The 11,127-nt window shown below is 45.0% G+C and overlaps 1 pseudogene; it reads right to left on the reverse strand.

Moving 5' to 3' along the window:
• Positions 1–6,889: 6,889 nt before the first annotated feature.
• LOC115802846 (U4 spliceosomal RNA) lies at positions 6,890–7,017 on the reverse strand (annotated as a pseudogene).
• Positions 7,018–11,127: the final 4,110 nt, after the last annotated feature.

Here is an 11,127-nt window from a genome sequence, read left to right on the forward strand (position 1 = left end):
TTTTTCTGCTCATCCTTCCAACCTGGCTTTGCTTTTTTTTTTTAAAAAAAATAATAAATTTATTTATTTATTTTTGGCTGTGTTGGGTCTTCGTTTCTGTGCGAGGGCTTTCTCCAGTTGCGGACAGCGGGGGCCACTCTTCATCGCGGTGCGTGGACTTCTCACTGTCACGGCCTCTCCCGTTGCGGAGCACAGGCTCCAGACGCGCAGGCTCAGTAGTTGTGGTGCACGGGCTTAGTTGCTCCGCGGCATGTGGGATCTTCCCGGATCAGGGCTCGAACCCGTGTCCCCTGCATTGGCAGGCGGATTCTCAACCACTGCGCCACCAGGGATGGCTTTGCTTTTGACCTTGACGTTTCCTATAGTTCTGAGCAAGAAGGATGCTCCACCACCTTGGGACTCCTTCTATTTATTCCTCCCCTTCACCGCCCCCCACCCCAATACTTGGGGCTCTTTCAAGTCAAGAGTCTTGTTAGAAACAAAACAGGACTTGAAATAAGTTTTCCTCCTTTGTTTGCCCCATTCCTGCCTTCTAAACCTGAACTGGAAGTTCAGCATCCTCTGGGAGAAATGAAGAGAAGCTCAAGGGTGGAAGAAAGGAGAATTAGAGCAATTTATGCCTCAGAAGAAGTGCAGTGGAAATCAGTATGGCACGTGGAGGCTCATGGTGCGGGTCCCTTAAGATCTCCCTCCATTCCACTCTATTCCCAAGGTCAAGTGCTCCACTGCCCAGAGCCCTCTTTGACTGATGACCTTACTGCCCCAGCCATCACAAGCTGCAATCTGCCGGGACACAAGGTGGCTGAAATGGTGGGGCTGGGGTGGTGGAAGCCCCTCCCCCCACTAACTAGATCAATTTCCGCACGTGGATGCCTGCGTGGGACCGTCCAGTGTTGTAAGCTCCTTGAAGGCAGGCGCTATTCTTGCTACATGTATCAGCCTACAGTTCCTAGAATAAGGCTGGGCACACACGAGAAACTCAAGAAGAGCTTCATTCACGGATTGTTTGGGTCATCGTGGTAACACCACTAAAGAATATTCTGGTAATGAGGGAAGGTGTGTAAAGATGTTTATTAGTTATGCCCATTTTAGAGCATCTTTTGCTCCAGAGACAATGGAATGAAAAGGGATATTTCTGACCCTGAAGAGTCCTCCCGGTGACCTGTGTCTATTTTCTTCTTCTGTGGGGAAGAACGTGGGCAGAGGGGCGACATGGGTTACCTTCACCCGGTGACTCTCTATGCCGAAAGAGCCAAAGATGCCCTAGGTGATGACAGATTTTTAAAATATCCTGTTATTGTCCTTTACTGCCCAGGGGACCTTAAGTCAGGTCTAAAGACCAGGGTGGGATGTGAAGGCCATTTCTTGTGCCAGTCTCTTCTGGAGCACGATAGACTCAAACCTAGGATGGTCCCTGGTTACGTCAGCAATACAGGCAAAGAAAGCCCAAGAAAAATCAACCTTTGTCTCAAGGCCAAAGTTTTTTTCTTCCTCAAATTCTTGCACAGGGGCTTCCCTGGTGGCACAGTGGTTAAGAATCCACCTGCGAATGCAGGGGACACAGGTTTGATCCCTGGTCCAGGAAGATCCCACATGCCATGGAGCAACTAAGCCTGTGAGCCATAACTACTGAGCCCGCGTGCCACAACTACTGAAGCCCACGTGCCTAGAGCCCGCGCTCCACAACAAGAGAAGCCACTGCAATGAGAAGCTCGCACACCGCAACAAAGAGTAGCCCCCGCTCGACGCGACTAGAGAAAGCCTGCGTGCAGCAACGAAGACCCAACACAGCCAAAAATAAATAAATTTATTTTTAAAAAAATTCTTGCACATGGGCGTACACGCGAGTATATACACACACATACACACACACACTTGAAAGGAGAAAGAGGGTGAAGATGGCTTTGGAGTCCAGGTTAGCCTGTGAGCCGTCACAGTGTTATCACACAGGAGGCAGCTGCTTGTGACTATGGCAACTTGGATCCCGAGGGAGGAGTGTGAAATGGAAGGAATATTAATCACGCTGGTGGGGGGAAGATGCAGGAGTGACAGGAGGGTCTGAGATGGTTGGGTAAGGTTGGCTCTGGGTGCGTCTTTGGAAAAAGCACATCATGTCTTTTAGGTTTCCTGTCTCTTCCTTCAGAGCCCCTCTTTTCTTCCTGGATGCCCATCCTAAGTCCTAGGGCAGAAGCTCCTCTAGAACTAGGGGTGTGGTGGGAAAAAGACAGGAGGCTGAGCCCAGTCATCCTCAAGCACCAACTCTTTGTGTTTATGAATGACCTGTTAGTAATGTCCCAACTTAGTCACCTTCTCTCACTCAGACATTTCTGAGAAGGGTGAGTAAGCACAGTAAATTCTTTTGTCTCAGTGGATTTAAATTGCTTATAAGGTGTCACATCCACTACTTCAGTTCAGTCAGCAATTCTGACCATAAGGGTTAATATTGTAGTGTGTTTATTTTCATGCCACGCCCTTGACTCAGGTGTAGGGAGAAGTAGCTTGTCCAGGTTCGCACAAAGAGGAAACACCTGACTTCAGAGCACTGCGATTCTGCTTGCTTCAACAAGCACAGTGTGTATGTGTGTGACCAGGGAGCACTGGAGCTTTGCTGACTTTTATTTGGTTGAATTCCCTTGTGTCTGCATGGTCTGAATGTCAGTGACTGAAACACAGTTACAAGAGAGCAGGTTGCAGTAATTGTACTTGCACTTCCTAACTTATATAGGACATGACGGTTTTGTTTGTTCCAAATAGACTCTTCACAGTATCCTGCAGATAAAACGCGTCCCTACTGTGTGCATTTCTATTGGTGTGGGAAGATGATATTGTGAAATATTAACATAATCTTGCTCCTCACAAAGACACACGTGCACCTGGTACCCCATGGCACTACCCTGATGGAGGGTAACAGAAAACAGGCCTTTCCCAAAATAGGGTTGCCAGACTTAGCAAGTAAATATACAGGATACCCAGTTCAATCTGAATCAGATAAATGACAAATACTTTTTAGTAAAAGTATATTCTATGCAATATTTGGGATATACTTGCACTAAAAATTTATTTGACATTTATCTGAAATTCAGATGTAATAGGTGTTTTGTATTTTCTCTGGCAACCCTATCCCAAATGAGAGCGAAATCAAAGAATGAAAGCAACATGCTTGGCTTTTAAGTTTAAAAACTGTGGTTTAGTATAAAACAGAAACACCAGGAAGATGAAAACGCTGTCTTGGGGAAAGGACAGAGGGCTGGAGCCAGGGAGGAAAGAGACAATAGTGCCTGTAGCTGTTTCCCGCGCCTCCCTGCGTTCCACACAGAGCTACAGCGCCTTCAGATACCCTGGGGTACCCAGGAGCAGCCAGGGCTTGGAAACCGGGACAAAGGCGCGGCCTGTGGCGGCCCCGCCCACTCACCCACCCCGCCCCCGTACCCTCCCAGAGTGCCATGCGCCAGAGACGCGATGTCCCAGGGTTCCTCGCGGCCCTGCGGGTCAGCCGACCTGGTAGGAGGTGAGTGCTGTCTCCAGGGCTGGTCCCAGCCGAGGTGGGACCTACACTACCCGAGCCGGGGTCAAGGTTGAAGGGCGAGGTCAAGGACCGGCTCCTGCGGACGCGGGAGGAGGCTGCCTGCGCGGAGTTCACTCCTGGCCTACCACCAGGTAAGCCGACCAGGCCTGTAGAGCCTGAGCAAAGCGGGGCAAACACAACCTAATATACGCGTTTACCTAGAAAACCTGAAACTGATGAGATTCAAGGTGAGAACAAGGGCGAAATGAGAGGTTGGGAGCGGGAACACCAATAACGGGTATTGTGCACCCGAATTCATGGTCCGGGACGTTTGCCCTGCCTGTTTGGGGTTGCTGTGGGAACCATGCTGGCCTGCGGAGGCCGGGACGCCGGGAGGGTGTCTCCGTCTCCACGTTGTCGCATGCGGTGCTCGAGGCTGCGGTCTAGTGACCCTTAGGCCTGGGCTGGCAGATACACGAGCGGGCGGGAGCATCTTCTCCTGCCCCCTGCATATAGCAGAGCACTCGACAGTGGCCTGTGCCCCGTAGCCACCAGGGGATGAAGCGTACTCGCCCTCCTGATCCGTGCTTCTATCACCTGTGCGCCAAGATGGTCACCAGGGAAACCACGGAACCGAACTATTGCGCCGTTTGCTGGCTGTTTGGCCTTAAACGAACACATAACACCTGAAACTGTTTGCTTCCCTCTAAAATGGAAACAGTAATGCCCCCGTCGTTGGGTCCCTCTGAGGATGAGATGAGATAATGTGTATAGAACCAATATAGTGCAATGCCTGGCACATACCTGAGGCGTCCAAGGTCCCATTTTGGGCAGAAGCGATTTGTCTTCGGCGCCCCCCGGCCACATCCTCGCTCCTCCTGCGCTCGGGCTCTCTATCGTATTCGATTACATCACCTCACAGAGAAGGGCCATTCACACTTCCAGGTGGAACCGTGCGTTGTTGTGTAACCGCTTCCAGGATCGTTGCCTTTTCACCTTGTATCGAATTGTGCAATGCAAGGCTTCAGGTTCTAAGTGGAGCTTGTTAGGGAGCAGGTTTTTGGAGCAGGGAGCCCTTCCCCGCTGGGGGGGATCAGAGCAGATGGTAGGTGCAGCCCGAGAGGAGTGTGGTGGCGCTGCGCTGGGCGCTGGTCTGGGCCCTGCTCCTGGTACAGGGTGATGCTCTAGTGTCTCCAGCAGTTGGCAGGGAGATGTCTGGGTTCTTGGAGCCTGCGGGCAAAACGACAAGCCGTGATCCTGTGGACTTTCAGGGTCACGCTGCCGCAGATGTCTGTTCTTGGCTGGGGTGATTAGCCTCAAAGTGGAAAGTCAGCAGGAAGAGAATGGGTCCTTCACACAGTGAGGGACGTGATTGATGTGCATTTGGTACAGTTTTCAGCTGCCAGAGAGGGAAGGCAGCTAGTCAGATGAGCTCATGCTACTAGAGATCTCGGCTGGACCAGGTGTGGGTAGAATCATAGCTCCAGGTAGGACATTTTCTTATGCTGGTTTTGAGGCAGCCATTTTGACATAGGCATGGCAAAAAGGAAAAAATGAAGTTTTTTCTTTTTTTTTTTTATTACCAGGTAATGTGCATATAAGACACTGCTGACCCTTAACCCATCCTGAACTTCTTCCTTACCCCCAAGTGAAGCTCGGGTGTACACTTAAGCCAAGCATGGGATAAGGGTGTTGAAGGGTGTCAGGGGTACGGTGAGGGTTTTGAGCATGATAGCTGGTAATGAAATAAATGTTGAAAATGTCTAGGCTTATACATTTAGCTATGTCACTATTTTCCTGTGTCAGGTAACCATTTCAAGCATAGAGTTTAATGGTTGAGTGTGGAGCTCGACAGTCCCCTGGCCCGCGTGGAAGAGGGAGGAGGGAACTGGCTCCACTTGTTAGAAATCCCAGGCTTCTGTCGTCAATTGGGGAGAGGAGGAAGGCGGCTGAGGCAAATGGGCTTTGAATGGAATATAGCCTCAAGACGTTACATCCCAGCTTTCCTGGAGTCCCCACGGTGATCTCCTCTTGGGGACAGGAGAAATAAAACCCCTGCATCTTATTCAGGTGTCAATGAAAAAATGTTGCCTGCTATATTAGTAAACAAAGGATGCTACAGCCATCAAGCCATCACACTGCAGCCACCCGCAGCTGTGCACCCTGAGGAGACTCAGGATGAGAAAGCACAGGACATGGCCCCGGATAGCTGAGGTGCCTACCAAAGGAATGATTTCAGTGGGCCCAGACTCTTGCGTCTTCCCGTACACAGAAAAGCGCTAACTTCCTTAACTTGAGATATCTGGTTTTCTTTAATTAACAGTAATCTTTTGATGTTCCTACACCTGGTCTTTGTTGTGAAAATTCCTGTATACCCTGGGTCCTCCTTTACCTCTTTGGAGCAGTCCCTCAGCTATCTGAGAGGTTGTGTCCCGGGCTTAAGTCCTCAGTTTTGTCTGCCGAATAAAACATAACTCTCAACTTTTAGGTTGTGTATTATTTTTCAGTTGACACAGGACAGGCCCCTTTCCCTCCTTTTGATGCTCTTGTAGGGTGAGCCCAACCATCCCCTTAACTAATGACCACCCAGATTCATGTCTCCCACATCTGTCTCTGGCCCTGCCTCCTGAGATCAAGAGCAGGAGAGATTTGAGCATGACATGAACCTACTTGATAACCCCCAACCCCTCCCAGGGTATGCTTCTACTCCTCCTGTATCCATCTCAGGGATACTGCCACCACATTTGGCCTTTTCATCCCTCACACCTAATTATTTTCTTTCTTTCTTCTTCTTCTTCTTTTTTTTTTTTTTGCCATGTCTAAACTTTCTCTAAATGTCACACCCAGTATTTTGCTATGTTTGAAGTACCTTTAAACCTGTTTTCCTGTCCTCTAGTCTGACTGCTCTTTTCTCCTCTGCTTACCTGAACTATTATCTATCCTTGCGCCTAGTCTTTTCCTCTTCAGCTCACTTCCCACACTGATCCTCCCCTGGTTGATTGGTTGTTTTTAACATTTGTGCTCCTTAATTCCTGTGGAAGAAACCTCAAGGTCCTTAGTTTGGGATACAGGACCGTTAACAATCTAATGGCAACCTCATTTCCAGTGCATTCCCCGTCTTCCAACTTAGATTGCACTCTAGTCAAATCAGGCTACTTCCTGTTTCCCAACCAGGCCCGGTCTTGGCTGCCATCATTCTCCACTTCTCTGCTTGGTGAAATCCTACACGCATTTTAGGATTTCTGTCGATTTGGCTGTGGATTCTCTCCTGAACCGTCCCTCACCATTAGAAATATTATTCTGTCCCTACTCTCGGTTCCAGAGTCCTCACTTGCTCCTTGTTCAGTACTTATCATACTGTGTCATAATTATATACCCCTGTCTCCAACGAGTTGGTAATCTTCCCATGGAGAGACCCGAGCCCCAGAATTCTAAAGGGCTCGATTCTCAATTAGCAATAATTGCGCCTCGGATAAACCTCATTGGCTACGATACTGCCACTGCGCAAAGCTAGGGCTCGATTCTCTACCAAAGTGTGTCTTAGAACGCTCATTCTGCTGGATGTTAATCAACATTATATAGTGCTTATAGTGTTGTCAGTGCTGCTATAAATACTTTGCATGTAGGTAGGTATTATTATTATCCATTTTATAGATGAAGAAACTAATAGCTAATAAGTGGGAGCGCTAGCTAGGATTCAAATGCAGGCAGTATTGTTGCAAAGGCCATGCGCTTAACCTGACATGATTTGAACCTATGACATCACACTATATTGTCCGTCAGTTTAATAGGTATTATATGATACAGGGGTTTGTTTGTTTTTTTTTCCGTACACGGGTTTCTCACTGTCGTGGCCTCTCCCGTTGCGGAGCACAGGCTCTGGACGCGCAGGCTCAGCGGCCATGGCTCACGGGCCCAGCCGCTCCGCGTCATGTGGGATCTACCCGGACCGGGGCACGAACCCGAGTCCCCCGCATTGGCAGGTGGACTCTCAACCACTGCGCCACCAGGGAAGCCCCAAGAGTTTTAAGAATGAATGCCCTATTTAATAAACACTGGGTTAAGCAAGTTTAAATAGGTGGATCTTTGCTTCTTGGAGCTTTTCATATGTTAATACACATTGTGAATTTCCAAGAGGAGGCTGTAGTTAACAGCATTTCTCACACCATCTCAGCTACCAAACCCTATTGTTTCCCATAGATTACTTATCTTGCAGGTTAATGTCTGTGCAGTATAATTTGGAAAATATTGCTTTAGATCAGTTTTTCCAAATTCATGCCACATTGTAACTTAATAAATTATCCAAATTTTAAACTGGACTATTGTAATAATATATGTGAATATTATATATTTATATTTATCCCATTCTTTTTTACCCTCAGTTTTACTGAGATATAATTGACATACATCACTGTATAAGTTTAAGGTGTATAGCATAATTGTTCAACTTCTATACATTGTGAATTGATTACTATAGTAAGATTAGTTAGCATCCATCATGTCATATAGGTACAATAAAAAGAGGCAGCAAAAAAACCCTGTTTTTCTCGTTATTATGGGAACTGTTAGGATTTATTCTCAACAATTTTCATTTATTCCATACAGCTGTGTTAACTATGATGGTCATCATGTGTATGTTACATCCCTCGTACTTATTTTTCTTATAACTGGAAGTTTATACCTTTTGACTATCATCTCCCCCTCCCTGCTCCCACCTCTGGTAACCACAAATCTGATCTCTTTTATGAATGTTGGTTTTTTTTTTTATTCCAAAAGTGAGATCATACAGTATTTGTCTTTCTCTGTCTGACTTATTTCACTTAGCATAATGCCCTCAAGGTCCATCCATGTTATAGCAAATGGGAGGATTTTTTCATTTTTTTATAGCTGAATAATATTCCATGGTATGTATGTGTGTGTGTGTGTGTGTGTGTATGTATGTATGTATGTGTATGTGTATGTATATCACAACTTCTTTATCCATTCAGCCATTGATGTTTCCATGTCTTGTTATTGTAAATAATGCTGCTATGAACATAGGGGTGCAGATATCATTTTTTAAATAAATTTATTTATTTATTTATGGCTGTGTTGGGTCTTCGTTGCTGTGCGCAGGCTTTCTCTAGTTGCAGCAAGCAGGGGCTACTCTTAGTTGCGGTGCGCAGGCTTCTCACTGCGTTGGCTTCTCTTGTTGCAGAGCACGGGCCCTAGGCGCACAGGCTTCAGTAGTTGTGGCACGCGGGCTCAGCAGTTGTGGCTTGCGGGCTCTAGAGCGCAGGCTCAGCAGTTGTGGCTTGCGGGCTCTAGAGCGCAGGCTCAGCAGCTGTGGGGCACGGGCTTAGTTGCTCCACGGCATGTGGGATCTTTCCGGACCAGGGCTTGAACCCGTGTCCCCTGCATTGGCAGGCGGATTGTTAACCACTGTGCCACCAGGGAAGCCCCCAGATATCGTTTTGAGTTAGTGTTTTCATTTCTTTTGGATATATTCCTTGAAGTGAAATTGCTGCATCATATGGTAGTTCTATTTTTGAGGATCCTCCATACTGTTTTCCACATGTACCGGTTTATAGTGCACAAGGTTTCCCTTTTCTCCACATCCTCATCAAGCATTTATTATTTCTTGTCTTTTTATAATTGCCATCCGAACAGGCAGGAGTTGGATATTGTGGTTTTGATTTGTGTTTCCCTAATGACTAATGATGTTTTTTCATGTACCTGTTAGCCATTCATATACTGTATTTGGAAAAATGTCTGTTCAGGCCTCTTGCTCATTTTAAAAATTGGATTATTGGTTTTTGTGCATTGAGTTGTATAAGTTGGTTATATATTTTGGATGTTAACCCCTTATCAGATGTATGGTTCACAAATGTTTTTCCCCATTCTGTAGATTGTCTTTTAATTTTGTGGATGATTTCTTTCACTGTGCAGAAGCTTTTCAGTTTGATGTAATCCCACTTACTTATTTTTGATTTTGTTCCTTTTGCTTTATCTGTCATATCTAAAAAATCATGATCCTTGGATCCATGATCCATGTCAAGGAGCTTTTTCTCTATGTTTTCTTCTAGGCGTTTCGTCGTTTCACGTCTTACATTTAAGTCTTTAATCCATTTTGAGTTAATTTTGGTGTATGGTATAAGATAGGAGTCTAGTTTCACGCTTTTACACGTGACTGTCCAATTTTCCCAGCACCATTTATTGACAAGACTGTGTTTTCTCCATCGAGTATTCTTAGCTCCCTTGTCAAATATTAGTTGACTGTATATGCTTGGGTTTATTTCTGGGCTCTTGATTCTGTTCCATTTATCTATTTGTTTATATGCCAGTACCATACTGCTTTGATTACTATAGCTTTATAGGATAGCTTGGAATCAGAAAGTGTGATGCCTCCTGTTTTGTTTTTCTTTCTTAGGATGGCTTTGGCCATTCAGGGTCTTTTTAGTTCCATATAAATTTTAGGATTGTTTTTTCTACTTCTCTAAAAAATGCCATTGGAATATTGATAGGGATTGCATTGACTGTTGATGGCTCTCGGTGGTATTGACACTTTAACAATATTAATTTTTCCAATCCGTGAACATGGGATCTATATCCATTTATTTGTGTTATCTTTGATGTCTTTCATCAGTGTCTTGTAGTTTTTGGATTTTAGATCTTTCACCTCCTTGGTTAAATTTATTCCTAAGTATTTTGTTGTCTCCAATGCTATTGTAAATGGAATTGTTTTATTTCTTTTTCAGATAATTTGATGTTATAGAAATGCTACATGACTTTTGCATGCTGATTTTGTAGCCTGTAACTTTACCACATTTGTTGATTAGATATAACAGGTTTTTTTGGTGGAGTCTTTAGGATTTTCTAGATATAAAATCATGTTGTCTGAAAATAGACACAGTTTTACTTCTTCCTTTCCAATTTTGATGCCTCATATTTCTTTTTCTTGCCTGATTACTCTGGCAAGAACTTCTAGTACTATGTTGAGTAGGAGTGGTGAGAGTGGGAATCCTTGTCTTGTTTCTGTTCTTAGAGGTAAAACTTTCAATCTTTCACCATTGAATATGATTTAGCTGTGGGATTATCATATATGGCCTTTATTATGTTGAGGTACATTCCTTCTATTCCTAATTTGTTAAGAATTTTTATCATTAATGGATGTTGAATTTTGTCAAATGCTTTTTCTACATTTATTGAGATGATCATATGATTTTTTCTTTCATTCTAGTAATGTGGTATCACGTTGATTTGTGTGTGTTGAACCATCCTTTCATCTCAGGTATAAAACCCTCTTGATCATGATGAATGATCCTTTTTATGTGCTTTTTGATTTGATATTATTTTATTGAGAAATTTTGCATCTATATTCATGAAGGATATTGGTGTGTTGTTTTCTGGTAGTGTCCTTTCTAGCTTTGGTATGAGGGTAATGCTGCCCTTGTAAAATGAGTTTGGGAGTGTTCCCTCCTCTTTGGTTTTTTGGAAGAGTTTGAGAAGGATTGGCTGTAGCCTTCTTTAAATGTCTGGTAAAATTCACCAGTGAAGCCATCTGGTTCTGGACTTTCTTCACTGGGGTATTTTTGATTACTGATTCAATCTCCTTATTAGTAGTTGGTCTGTTCAGATTTTCT

This window comes from Delphinapterus leucas, chromosome 2 (genome assembly GCF_059928025.1).
Source record: "Delphinapterus leucas isolate spDelLeu-1000000601 "Yukka" chromosome 2, BTC_Dleu_Yukka2, whole genome shotgun sequence".
Classification (NCBI taxonomy): domain Eukaryota; kingdom Metazoa; phylum Chordata; class Mammalia; order Artiodactyla; family Monodontidae; genus Delphinapterus; species Delphinapterus leucas.